Source organism: Grammomys surdaster, unplaced genomic scaffold, assembly GCF_004785775.1.
Source record: "Grammomys surdaster isolate TR1022 unplaced genomic scaffold, NIH_TR_1.0 263, whole genome shotgun sequence".
Taxonomy (NCBI): domain Eukaryota; kingdom Metazoa; phylum Chordata; class Mammalia; order Rodentia; family Muridae; genus Grammomys; species Grammomys surdaster.
The window spans coordinates 1,967,406-1,979,653 of record NW_021604704.1 but is presented as its reverse complement, the minus strand read 5'-3'; positions in this window follow the sequence as shown (position 1 = coordinate 1,979,653).

Sequence of the window (12,248 nt, the reverse complement as noted above, 5' to 3'; positions counted from 1 at the left end):
AAAATAAAATAAAATAAAATAAAATAAAATAAAATAAAATAAAATAACTCATAGCTCTTAGCACTTGTTAACTTTTGACTTAATCAAAGTGCTTCTACAAAAACTAAACCAAAAAAACAAAAATCAACCAAATTTTGAGTTCTTGTCTGTTGGGAGCCGACTCTTAGCCGAAAGTGGCTATCATCTTTACAGCCATATAGAGCCATATACCCTGACAAGAGACTTGTTTTCAACAGCCTGCAATAGCTGAGCACACTCTGATAAACATCTTGTTACACAGTTTAGTGCCCCAGCTGCAAGGTGCTCCTGGTATACATGGCTACAAGGCACGTGACATAGTGCCTTCAGTTGTGCTTGTCCACGAGGGTAAGTCACGTGGTAAAGAGTATAACTACCCAGGATTTCCTTTAGATAAGAGAGAATATAGGAGGATAGAAGAGACTAGAGGAGAATATAGGAGAATATGAGAGAATATAGGAGAAGATAGGAGAGAATATAGGAGGATAGAGGAGACTAAGGGAGACTAAAGAAGAAGAAAGAAGAGACTTGAAGAGACTCGACCAGACTCTGTCCTGTAACCATCTTTTGCATCTCTTGCCCCTCTTTCGCCCTTCCTCCGTCTCCACTCTCTCTCTTGCTAGATCCTGACCTGCAGACCAGAGCAGCAGAACGGGCCGTTACAAAGTAACAGAACCTGCCATTACAAAAGAAACCGCCATTACACTTGTCATCAAACAAACTATTTTCAATTAGTTACCACAAATGGCTTATATCGCTTTACTGTGAGCCTGAAAATTAGTTATTTTTCCAATATACATTTATCAGGGGAGGAGTTGCCTGTTTTCTTCTCTTTTTTTGTGAGTAGGATCTTACTTTGTAACTCAGGCTGGCCCTGAACACATCACATTGCTCTGGCCAGCCTCAATCTGGTACTGCTCTAGCCTTAGCATTCTGAGTGTCATCTTACCTGACATTAATACACTTCCTTATTCAATTCACTATGCGCGGATTTCCCCCCTCTCTCTCTCTCCCTCCCTCCCTCCCTCCCTCCCTCCCTCCCTCCCTCTCACCCCCCCTCACACACACAGAGAAACACACACACACACATACACAGTGAAAGATTAACATTTTTCCAGTCAATCACACATTTTAGTCATCTTAGTTACTTTTCTGTTGCTGCGTTAAAACACCATGACTTACACAACTTATGGGAGAAGGTTTATTTTGCCTTATGGTTCCAATGAGTTAGAGTCCTTAGTGTCAGGGCAGAGGCAGCGGGTAGGCATGGCAAATAGAGCAGGAGTCTATGACCTCATATCTTGAGCTGCAAGCAAGAATCAGAGAGATGAAACCAGGAGGAGGCCAATGCCTTGATTTCTCACCTCCAGTGACAACATTCTTTCACCAAGGCCATATCTCCTAAACCTTCCCAAATAGTGCCACCAACCTAGGACTAAGCATTCAACTCCATGAGATTATGGGGAATGTTCTCTTTCAAATCTTCACAACAGGCAATTCACAGTTCATATGTATGTAGGCAGCATATTTTATCCCTAAATATGTATAAGTTAAATATCAGAAGACATTTTACGGTTAAGAGATTCAAGAGGTATTTAAACATTTACTCTTGATTCTGCTTAGATAGGGAATAAGTTACATGTAACATGCTTTCATAAATAATTTCTATATATAAGCACTATAAGTTTAGGTTCCATAATGCATTATTTTGAAACTATATGTGGCTCAGTGGTAGACTATTTGGCTATTGCATGAGGTTCTGAGGTCCATCTTCAGTAATGTATACACACACATACATACTAATTTTGTTTAGAAGTAAGTCTTAGGAGCTATTTCATTCATATTCCTTGTTGTTTCACTGAGAAGACTGAAAATAAGAGAAATTGAGCTATGATGCTCATACTCTTTGGTACATCTGTCCTGTGGACAACATTCTAATGTTGTCCATGGAAACCATGGTAGGTGACAACAATCAGGAAATGTACATGTCTCAAATTTAAACTGAGTATCTCCATACCTCTGCCTCTTTAACCTATATTATTCTCTGATAGTGGTGACACTTTGAAAGACAGAAAAGAACCACATCCTTCAGGCAGTCATGAGTTCAAATCCCAGCAACCACATGGTGGTGGCTCACAACTATCCGTAATGAGTGAGATATGATGCCCTCTTATGGGATGTCTGAAGGCAGCTACAGTGTACTTACATATAATTTTAAAAAGCCACCACCACCATCAACAAAAAACAAAACAAAAACCTTTGGTCCAGAGCAGGGCTGGGGCAAGAGGGAGAAGAGAAGGGGAAATATATATAGTGTGTGTGTGTGTCTGTGTGTGTGTGTGTGTGTGTGATCTGTCCTCTGATCAGCAAGTTAAAGTAGAAGGTATAATTTCAATGTGAGGCACAAGAGGATGAGTTTTTAGGACAAGGGATCAATAGGCCAGCTGACCACATTTTCTAGATCAGGATGAGCCAGAGTCAAATTAGAAAAGCAACAATGGGAGGCAGGGCAGCAGACCTCAATTTGCCAACAACACTGATTATTGGAAGCAGCACTTTAAAGAAGACATTGTAGAAACGACTATTTCTCCACATGAAAAAAAAAAAGTGTGTGGTAGGAAAACACATACACCATGAGGCCGTGTAACATAATGTGTGATCTGGTCTATTAGGGAAACAAAATTTCATTTTATTTTATATCTATATATTTTATAAAGAGTATTATAAAACAGTAAGACAATGTAATAGAAAAAAAAAACACTGATAGTCTTTTTTTAGGGTATTTCACACACTAAAAGAAACATAACTCAAAGAATCGTCAGATTTCTGAGAAGCTGCAGTAAATATATCCTTAGCCTAGCATCTCCATGGCTTGCTAACAAGATGTTGTGTACAGGGAGGTGGGGCAAGAAAGCTGTCATCAAACTTCCATTGGTGATTTATAATATTTGTGACTACCACATGCAAAGAGTGTCAGCTGGCAATTTATTCTGCCTGATATAACCTGACAGAGTTTCCTTCTTTTCTGACAACCAATCCAGCAAGTAAGGTTAACACATTTCAGCTCCAATAAGCAGAGGTAAACCTAGCAGGAGATTTGGGCTTTATCTTAGGCGTACCTATATGTTGGATGCCAATGTGTCCAATGTGTCAAAGGTGTTTAAACTAGCTAGCAAAACAGTTCACAACAGCCACTGAGACACTGAGACAGAAAGAAAGGAGTCAAAGATACTAGAGTAGTGCTCATCAAACCCAGTTGAGTTCCCTGGAGGGCTTGTTAAAACATAGATAGTGCGGGTCTTCTCTCCCAGAGTGTCTGACTTGCAAGGTGTGAGGCTTTTAACACGTTCCTTGGTGCTGCTGCTTGCCTTTCCCCAACCCAGGAGGCATGCTGAGAACCACTGGGGTAGAAGGCCACCCTGCCTTTTATGGCAGGTGGCTCAAGCAAATCTATCTCACAGCTGGATGCAATACTCTATTGTCTGAAAAGACAGCTGGGGCTAGAAGAGGGAGGGAGAGGAGGAATTCTTCCCATCAGAGGCACGAGGAAGATTTTTGATTAGGAGACTGCTTCTGATCTGGTCTCTGGGTAGAGAAAGATTCTTTCCTGTCTGTGGAGAAGGGACAGGGAATGGGGCTTCAGATAGAGGACAAGTGAAGGTGGCGTATAAAGGATGAGGTGGAACGGTCAATTCAAATATGCTAACGCTTCAAAAGGATGCCCACTCTACTGTCTTCACAAAGAGGCCCCAGTAGTCTTTGTTTAATCACAAATTCACATTGATTCGTGAGATAGGTTGGTACACAGCTGTAGAAAGAAGGGTGGAAAAAGATGTGAGCAGAATGGGTTCCCTGGTATTCCCTCCAAATCACTCTCTACTGTTGAGTGACATGAATGGATCCTGCTGATATGGTTTGTTTATAGTTGAGAGGACTGGATTATGCCCGAAAGTGTGGTTAGTACTACTTCAAAAGATCAGATTCCAGGGGAAGATGGTTGCACTCATGTTGAAGTTGGTCTACCTCAGGCATCTGACAAGGCCTCACTAAACCTCAGTTCACTTATCTGTAAACCAGAATTTCATTATGTCTGAGATGCATTGCAGGGATATAACAAGAAAGTCACTTATAAACTGTGGAGGGCTGTACAAGGTGCTCACCCAGTGATTGTCAAGATTCACTCTTGTATGCTTTTCTGCTTCCATAGCTCAAATATATAAAGAATTGGCTTGAGTAGATTACAGTTGTAAAAGAACCCAAGGTAAATAGCTTCCTGCAAATTGACCTACTGAAAACACCAATAAATGCATGTGCATGCATGTGGGACTTAATACAAAGGGCTGCCTATTCCTTCCAAGCATCCATCCAACTTTCTTTCTTATAGTGTATAGCCACCCAGCAAAGAAATAATTTCATGCCCTACTCTCTTTTATATCTGTGTGTCCATGACATAACGTTACAAACAGAAAAAAAATAATATTCTGAGTTTTTGCAGGGAACTAATTCATCTCAGAGGGCCATTCTTTTATCATAAGTTTAGACGCTACTCAGCTCATATGTGTCTGTAATGGCAAGAGCTCCAACTGCCACCTTGGACTAGCAGACACTATAAAAGATAAGAGCTCCAAACAGGGAAGAGAAAATAGAATGAAAGAAATCTTTTTTTCCTGGCAACAATGTGCTGCTGCTATTTCAACAGTCTCCTGCCTAGCTTGACTTCTTGTGAAGTGAGAAGAACTTTTATCTGACATATTTTACTCCTATTTTCTTCTATTTTTGGCTGGACTTCACTTCGTCTACTATGTAAGACTTTAATTATCTATTGCTGGTAGTCTCAGGAGTTCATTGTCATTCCACTGCCACATGTCTCTCACTGGTTTCTTATAATGCTATGGTGACCTCAAGTCCTATTCTCCAAATGCACTAAAAAACACTCTCAGTCTCAGAGATGCCACCTCCAGGTGTAGAGACAAGGTCTGTTACCTCCTATTACCAGGTGTCTAAGCACTCGTCACACTATCATGGCAGCTCTATTTCATTCCTGGTTTCATCAGCTTTTATCTCCTTCCCCATCACCAAAAGATCCCTTCAAAGATCCAGTGTCCTCATGTTTTGCCTATATTTTTCCTTCAGAAACCCATTGAAAAGTAAGTGATGAATGAGCTGCCCATTCGGTAAACACTATTTTCCCTATGAGATTATCATTGCAGCATGAGACATACTTCTATCAATTATTTAGTTGGACTGTACAGTAGTGGAATTTTGAGGCACCCAGTAATGCTTGGAGAACATTCTTTTGCATAGTGCAATTTTCTTATCACTTCTGCCATTTGGTCTCCTGGCTCATTTCCTGAAGCAGAGTCTGGTAATGAGGTGTGTGTGTGTGTGTGTGTGTGTGTGTGTGTGTGTGTGTGTGTTCTGTTGTTTTTGTTTTGGGGGATTGTTTTTTAGCATGCTTTATCCAGCTTCATCCAACATCATTCTATCTCAGAGGTTAACACTGTCCAGTTTTCAAAAAGGTTCCAACTGATGTTAGGGAGACAGTACTTCATATGGCAGGGTCAAGTTTGTGACCTCATGGTGTACTTTATGTCGTATATGCTTCCTAATGTATACAGTACGAAATTAATAGATGTTCTACTAGTAAACAGTGCTCAGTCCTTGGATTCCAACAGCTGAAGGCTGCCAAGTCCTAACTGAAAGTGTTCCTGCAGTGAACGGTCACAAGTATTCAAAGAGATTAGCTCACATCCTGATAGTAAAGGTTTTCTTTGGATGGTTGCATTCAAAAATGGTATATTCTATAACTTATTTTTTTAAGAAATATGCACTTGAAAGGTACAAAATAGAATACTGTGATGGAACTTAGGTAATGTATCTGTCTCTATTGTTAGGGTCAGTTGTGCCCTAAATTATTTCTCTTCCTGTTTCTCCCAGCAATTATATTTCCAAAGTATTTTAAATATAAACCTCACTTCCTTTCATTTCACTTTTATATAAGGACATATTGAGTATGACAGGACCTGACATCACCTAATGAGAAATAGCGTTTGAGCCAGTCCTGACTATTATTAAGGTGACATTTGCCCTCTGAGCATTAAAAAAAAATGTGATGATTGCATTTTATAATGGAACAAGGGAAGACCACAGGGAAGACAATAATCCATGGAGCAAAGAAAAAAGAATGAGTTCAGGAATTTTGTCCGAGGCTGGTAACATTTTCAAAGGTGTCTCAAATTTTTCTCCTTAAAGAAAACTGGGGGAAAAAAAAGAAAATACACAAGGCAAAGTGAGATTTTGTATATCTTGGGATTTATTTTTTTTATTACTTTTCAGTAGGTTTCTTGCAGTAGTGACTCAGTCTTGTCACAAACAAACAACTCCCTCTCACTGTCTCCCATCAAGAAAACTATGGGACAGAAAGCCATTTCCAGATTGGTTTCAAACTATAGGGAAAAATCATTAGTAGGACATGCATGCATAAGTAATGTGGTGCTCCAAAATTGAGCCTTAACATGAGACTGTCACCAAGATGTGTTACATTAAAAGAAAAACAAAACAACAAAACAAAACAAAATACCATGAAGTAATGAACTCTTAAAAGCACACTTGTTCCTGTTTGACAGCATTATGAAAAGTTTCAAAGTATTCTTGTCTTTCAAATTGTACTAGCAGTTTTATTTTCTATCAGATCTTTAGGTATGTACCAGGAGTCATGGATGAGGGCAGGGATAAAAATGAAAACGTAACTGCAAAACTGTCACAGATGATACTTGGAATCTTGGAGATGAGTGCAGATTCTCATTAGGGATTGCAGTTTCCCATGGATCAATCTGCTAGTTAACTTAATGCTGATTAGAACCTTTTCTCCAAAGGCAGTTAGTATCCTTTACTGTATTTGAAGGTTGAAAGTTGTCTAAACTTTTGGAGACATAGAAATAGGGGGCATTTGCAGTCACTGACTTCATATCTGCTCCAGCAATCTTTATGTCCATTTCACTTGGAGAGAATTAAACATTTATCTGGACCAATGATTCTCAGACTTGAACACACACACATACACACACACAAATGTGTATATGCACATGCACACACCTGCACATCACATACAAATGTATCATCTGGATATCCTATGCAAATAGAAAGTCTGATTTTGCTATAGGGTAAGGCTAGTACTTCTGGTCTGTGGAACATAATTTGAATAGGAACATGATTTATAGCCTATATATGTTTTACTGTGCATTCATTGTTTTTATGGCATAGTGATCAGAACACATAACAGAAAATGTATAAACTTCCAAAAGGATGCATTTATTTTGGCCCATAATTTCAAAGGCTTGTAGTGGGGAAAGCACTGTGGATTGGCAGTTGACATCAGTTGGAATTGTTGTCCCCATGGCAACAAAAAAATGGCAGGAACTAGCAGTGGTGAGACTATAATCTTCAAAGGTCCTTCATAATGACATACTTTCTATGCCAGTTAGGCTCCAGTCCTTAGATGCTTCAGAGTCCTCCATGTCTTGGAAAAAGACCTTTCAAATCATGAGCCTTTGATGATCATTCTAGATCCAGACTGTAGTTTTTGTAAAACTTTTAGGCATCCTCGCCTTTGTTATTATATCTTAGGTAATTCATTACTAACCATAGTTCAATTATCACAGTACTCTTCCACTGTAACTGCATCTATAATAACTATGTCTGTAATATATTTATTTCTCTATATATTATTGTGTCTTTATTTCTATCTATATCTGCGAGTGGAATGAATAGAAGGTTATCCTCATAGAAATATTCCTCTCCTTGATATCTAGCTTCTGACACAATGTATGTCATGGAAGAGAAAAAGAAAGATGTTTGCCTGGAAATTGCAAAAAGACATAATTATGCCTCTGGGAATGTGTTATACCTTTGAGTGTTGTACACCATTGGTAGAGAAAGGATCTGGAATAGTGGAACCTAGTGAATAATATGCTTGATATTTGCTTTAACAGTCTCAGAGCTAGGAAACTTCACATTCTACATCACTGTATTGACTCTTTTGAGAGTTTGTAACAAAAGCATTCAGGAGGCCGAGGTAAGAGGACTGCCAGCATGGGCTACATAGTAAGACTCTGTCTTGAACATCAATCAACAAATAAATCAATAACGATAACAACAAAAACAGCTAAGAAATATTTTTATAGATAATTATCACTTAGTGAGAGATGGCTCAGTGCACACTTTCACAGGCCCCAAATTCAAGTCTCATTAACCCCATAATGAGTGATAATCATCTGGAACTCCAGTTCAAGGTGATTCGATGCCCTCTTCTGGACTCCATGGGTCCTAGGCATGCACATGATGCTTAGATATACATGCAGGGAAAACACTCTTAAATAATAAGTTTCATATTTTTGGCTATGGGCCTAGCCTTTAATGGCTGAGTCATTTTTTTCAGCCCAATATATCCTTTTAGAATAAATAAAAACAAACCTGAGTCTCATGTAAATACAATAATCTTAAAAATGTTATTAACAAATCCTAAAGAACACTTCCTTGAGAGAAAAGGCTGAGGGTAAACAATGACATTCAATTCTCAAATTCTTCTATTTCTTTATTATTCTAAAGTGTTTGCGAATTTTTTCTCTCTCTCCTGTCCAACTCTGTCTGTGTTCCCTCCATTTCCTCTCAAATTCATGATTTTTCTTTAATTAAATTTATTACACACACACACACCATGTACTTTAACATGACAATATAGTAAAATAAGAAACAGGAAGTTTAGAGGCTAACCAGAGAAGTCCATTCAGAAATTTATGTAGAAAGAAATGTCTTCTTTCATGTTTTTGTGTGCTTGCTTTAATTTTTTTCCTTTGAAGTACAGAGCCTGATTATGTGGCACAGACTGATCTCAAACTAATGATTCTCTCTTGCCTCATACTTTGAAATGCTGGGATTAAATATATGTGGCACCAGTGTGTTAAAATAATTTTCTTAGATTTGGATTCTATTTTATAATCCACAGACCACTTTTATGAAGAAGAAGACTGACATCAATCAGAGTATTTTCTTTGAATATTGTAATGTGCATGCTGATGGGATCAAGTCAGTTTCTATCTCTATCAGATATGTTGCAAAATGTACAACAATACCTGATATTTGGTAAGGGTCTGATAAATATTAATTTTAACAAATCAACCTCAGCCAGTCAGGGTGACTGGGGGGACAATTAGAAAGATCATGATAGCTTGACAAGCAAATGGTTGAGGCTTGCCATTTATTCCAATAGAGATCAACATAGTAGTTGAGTAAACTATGTGTGTGTATACTTTTGTGTGCTGGCTTGTCAAACAATAAAATGGTTCTTCTTAATCCTAACTGTAAAAAATATGTTTCTTATGCATTTCCTTATGTACAAGATTACCTTAAAGAAACTATTACTAAAGTTTTAGGGTCAGCCTAGGCCATGACAGCCCTACCAAAATAAATCAATAGGCTAATTAGACACACAAAGTGATAATACAAAGCTGAGAAAGGTGATTTATTCACATGGCCACATCTGGAAGAGGAGCTAACAAAAAGATCCAGTGATACAAATCCCAAGTCTATGTTTAGGTTCAATAGAGGGCAAGAGATATGCATAGCTACACAGTCCTGGTCAAGATGTATGCCCACCCATCATTCTTTCCTGGGTTACAATCACTCAGGAAAGGTGATCTTACAAGTAGTCAAACAAGTGCAAAAATCTCTTCCCAAGAAACAAGCTCAAGTCCTGGTTGGTACTTATTAAATCATATATGATTTAGTGTGATGGTCAAAGGAGTTGTGGTATTGAAGAGGCCAAAGCAGGAGCTTAAAAACCTTCCTGTGCTACAGAGAGAGTTCAAGGTCACCCTGGAAAACTTATTGTCTTGTCTCAAAACATTAAAATGAAATCTAGGGCTAGAACTCAGTGATGCTGTGTTCACCTAGCTTAGATAAGTTTCTGTGTATAATCTTCATTCTTTAAAAAAAGAGTGCTAATTCATTTAATTAAATTTATATTTTCTTTTTTAATTGGATATTTTATTTATTTACATTTCAGATGTTATCTTCTTTCCTCATTCCCCCCTCCTCAGAAGCACCCTATACCATCCCCCCTCCTCCTGCTTTTATGAGGGTGTGCCCTTACCTACCCACCTACTCCCACCTCCCTGCCCTCAAATTCCCCCACACTGGGGCATCCAACCTTCATGGGACCAAGGACCTCCTTTCCCACCAGCGACTAGGCCATCCTCCAGTACATATACAGCTGGAACCATGGGTCCCTCCATGTGTGTTCCCAGGCTGGGGATTTAGACCCTTAGTAAGTCTCTTTGGTTGGTATTGTTGCTCTCCCTATGGGGCCACAAACTCCTTCAGCTCCTTCAGTCTTCTCTCTAACTCTTCCATTGGGAACCCCAGGTTTAGCTGCCAGCAGCCACCTCTGTATATGTCAGGCTTCAGCAGAGCCTCTCAGGAGATATCTATATTAGGCTCCTGTCAGCATGCACTTCCTGTCATCCACAACAGCATTTGCATTTGGTGACTGCACATGGAATGCATACCCAGGTGGGGCAGTCTCCAGACGCCCCCCCTTCAGTCTCTGCTCCACACTTTGTCTCCATATTTTCTCCCTTGAGTGTTTTGTTACTCATTCTAAGAAAGACTGAAACACCCACACTTCTGTCTTCCTTCTTCATGAACTTCATGTGGTCTGTGAGTTGTATCTTGGGTGTTGTGAGCTTATGGGCTAATATCCAATTATCAGTGAGTGTATACCATGTGTGTTCTTTTGTGATTAGGTTACCTCACTCAGGATGATATTTTCTAGTTTCATTCATTTGCCTAAGAATTTCATGAAGTCATTGTTTTTAATAGCTGAGTTGTATTCCATTGTGTAAATGTACCACATTTTCTTTATCCATTCCTCTGTTGAAGGACATCTAGGTTCTTTACAGATTCTGGCTATTATAAATAAGGCTGCTATGAACATAGTGGAGCATGTGTCCTTGTTACATGTTGGAACATCTTTTGGGTATATGCCCAGGAGTGGTATACCTGGGTCCTCAGGTAGTACTATGTCCAATTTTCTGAGGAACTGCCAGACAGATTTCCAGAGTGGTTCTACCAGCTTGCAATCCCACCAACAATGGAGGAGTGTTCCTTTTTCTCCACATCCTCACCAGCATCTACTATCACCTGAGTTTTTGATCTTGGCCATTTTGACTTGTGTGAGGTGGAATGTCAGGGTTGTTTTGATTTGCATTTCCCTGATGACTAAGGATGTTGAACATTTCTTTAGGTGCTTCTCAGCCATTCAAGTTTCCTCAGTTGAGAATTTTTTTGTTTAGCTCTGTACCCCATTTTTAATAGGGTTATTTGGTTGTCTGAAGTCTAATTTCTTGAGTTCTTTGTATGTTCATTTGGAATAACAAAAAACCCAGGATTGTAAAAATTATTCTCAACAATAAAAGAACTTCTGGAGAAATCACCATCCCTGACCTCAAGCTGTACTGTAGAGCAACAGTGATAATAACTGCATGGTACTGATACAGAGACAGGAAGGAAGATAAATGGAATAGAATTGAAGACCCAGAAATAATCCCACACACCTATGGTCACTTGATCTTTGACAAAGGATCTAAAACCATCTAGTGGAAAAAAGACAGCATTTTCAACAAATGGTGCGGGTTCAACTTGAGGTCACCATGTAGAAGAATGCAAATCGATCCATTCTTATCTCTTTGTACAAAGCTAAAGTTCAAATAGGTCAAGGACCTCCATATAAAACCAGATACACTGAAACTAATAGAAGAGAAAGTGGGGAAGTGCCTTGAATACCTGGGTACAGGGAAAAAGTTCCTGAACAGAACACCAATGTCTTATGCTCTAAGATCAAGAGTTGTCAAATGAGACCTCATAAAATTGTAAAGCTTCTGTAAGGCAAAGGTCACTGTAAATAGGACAAAATGACAACCAACAGATTGGGAAAAGATCTTTACCAACTTTACCTTTTCTTTTCTGGTACTGGCAATAAAATCTAGGACCACGCACTGGGTAGGCAAGCATTCCTCTACTGAGCTATACACCATTGGAAAAAAATGTATCTTTCTCATCCAAACCCAGGGAACGAATATATAGATTTGACAGCAGAATAAAACCAGTGTGAGAGCAGAAGTGGGGACACACACACACACACACACACAGAGAGAGAGAGAGAGGGAGAGAGA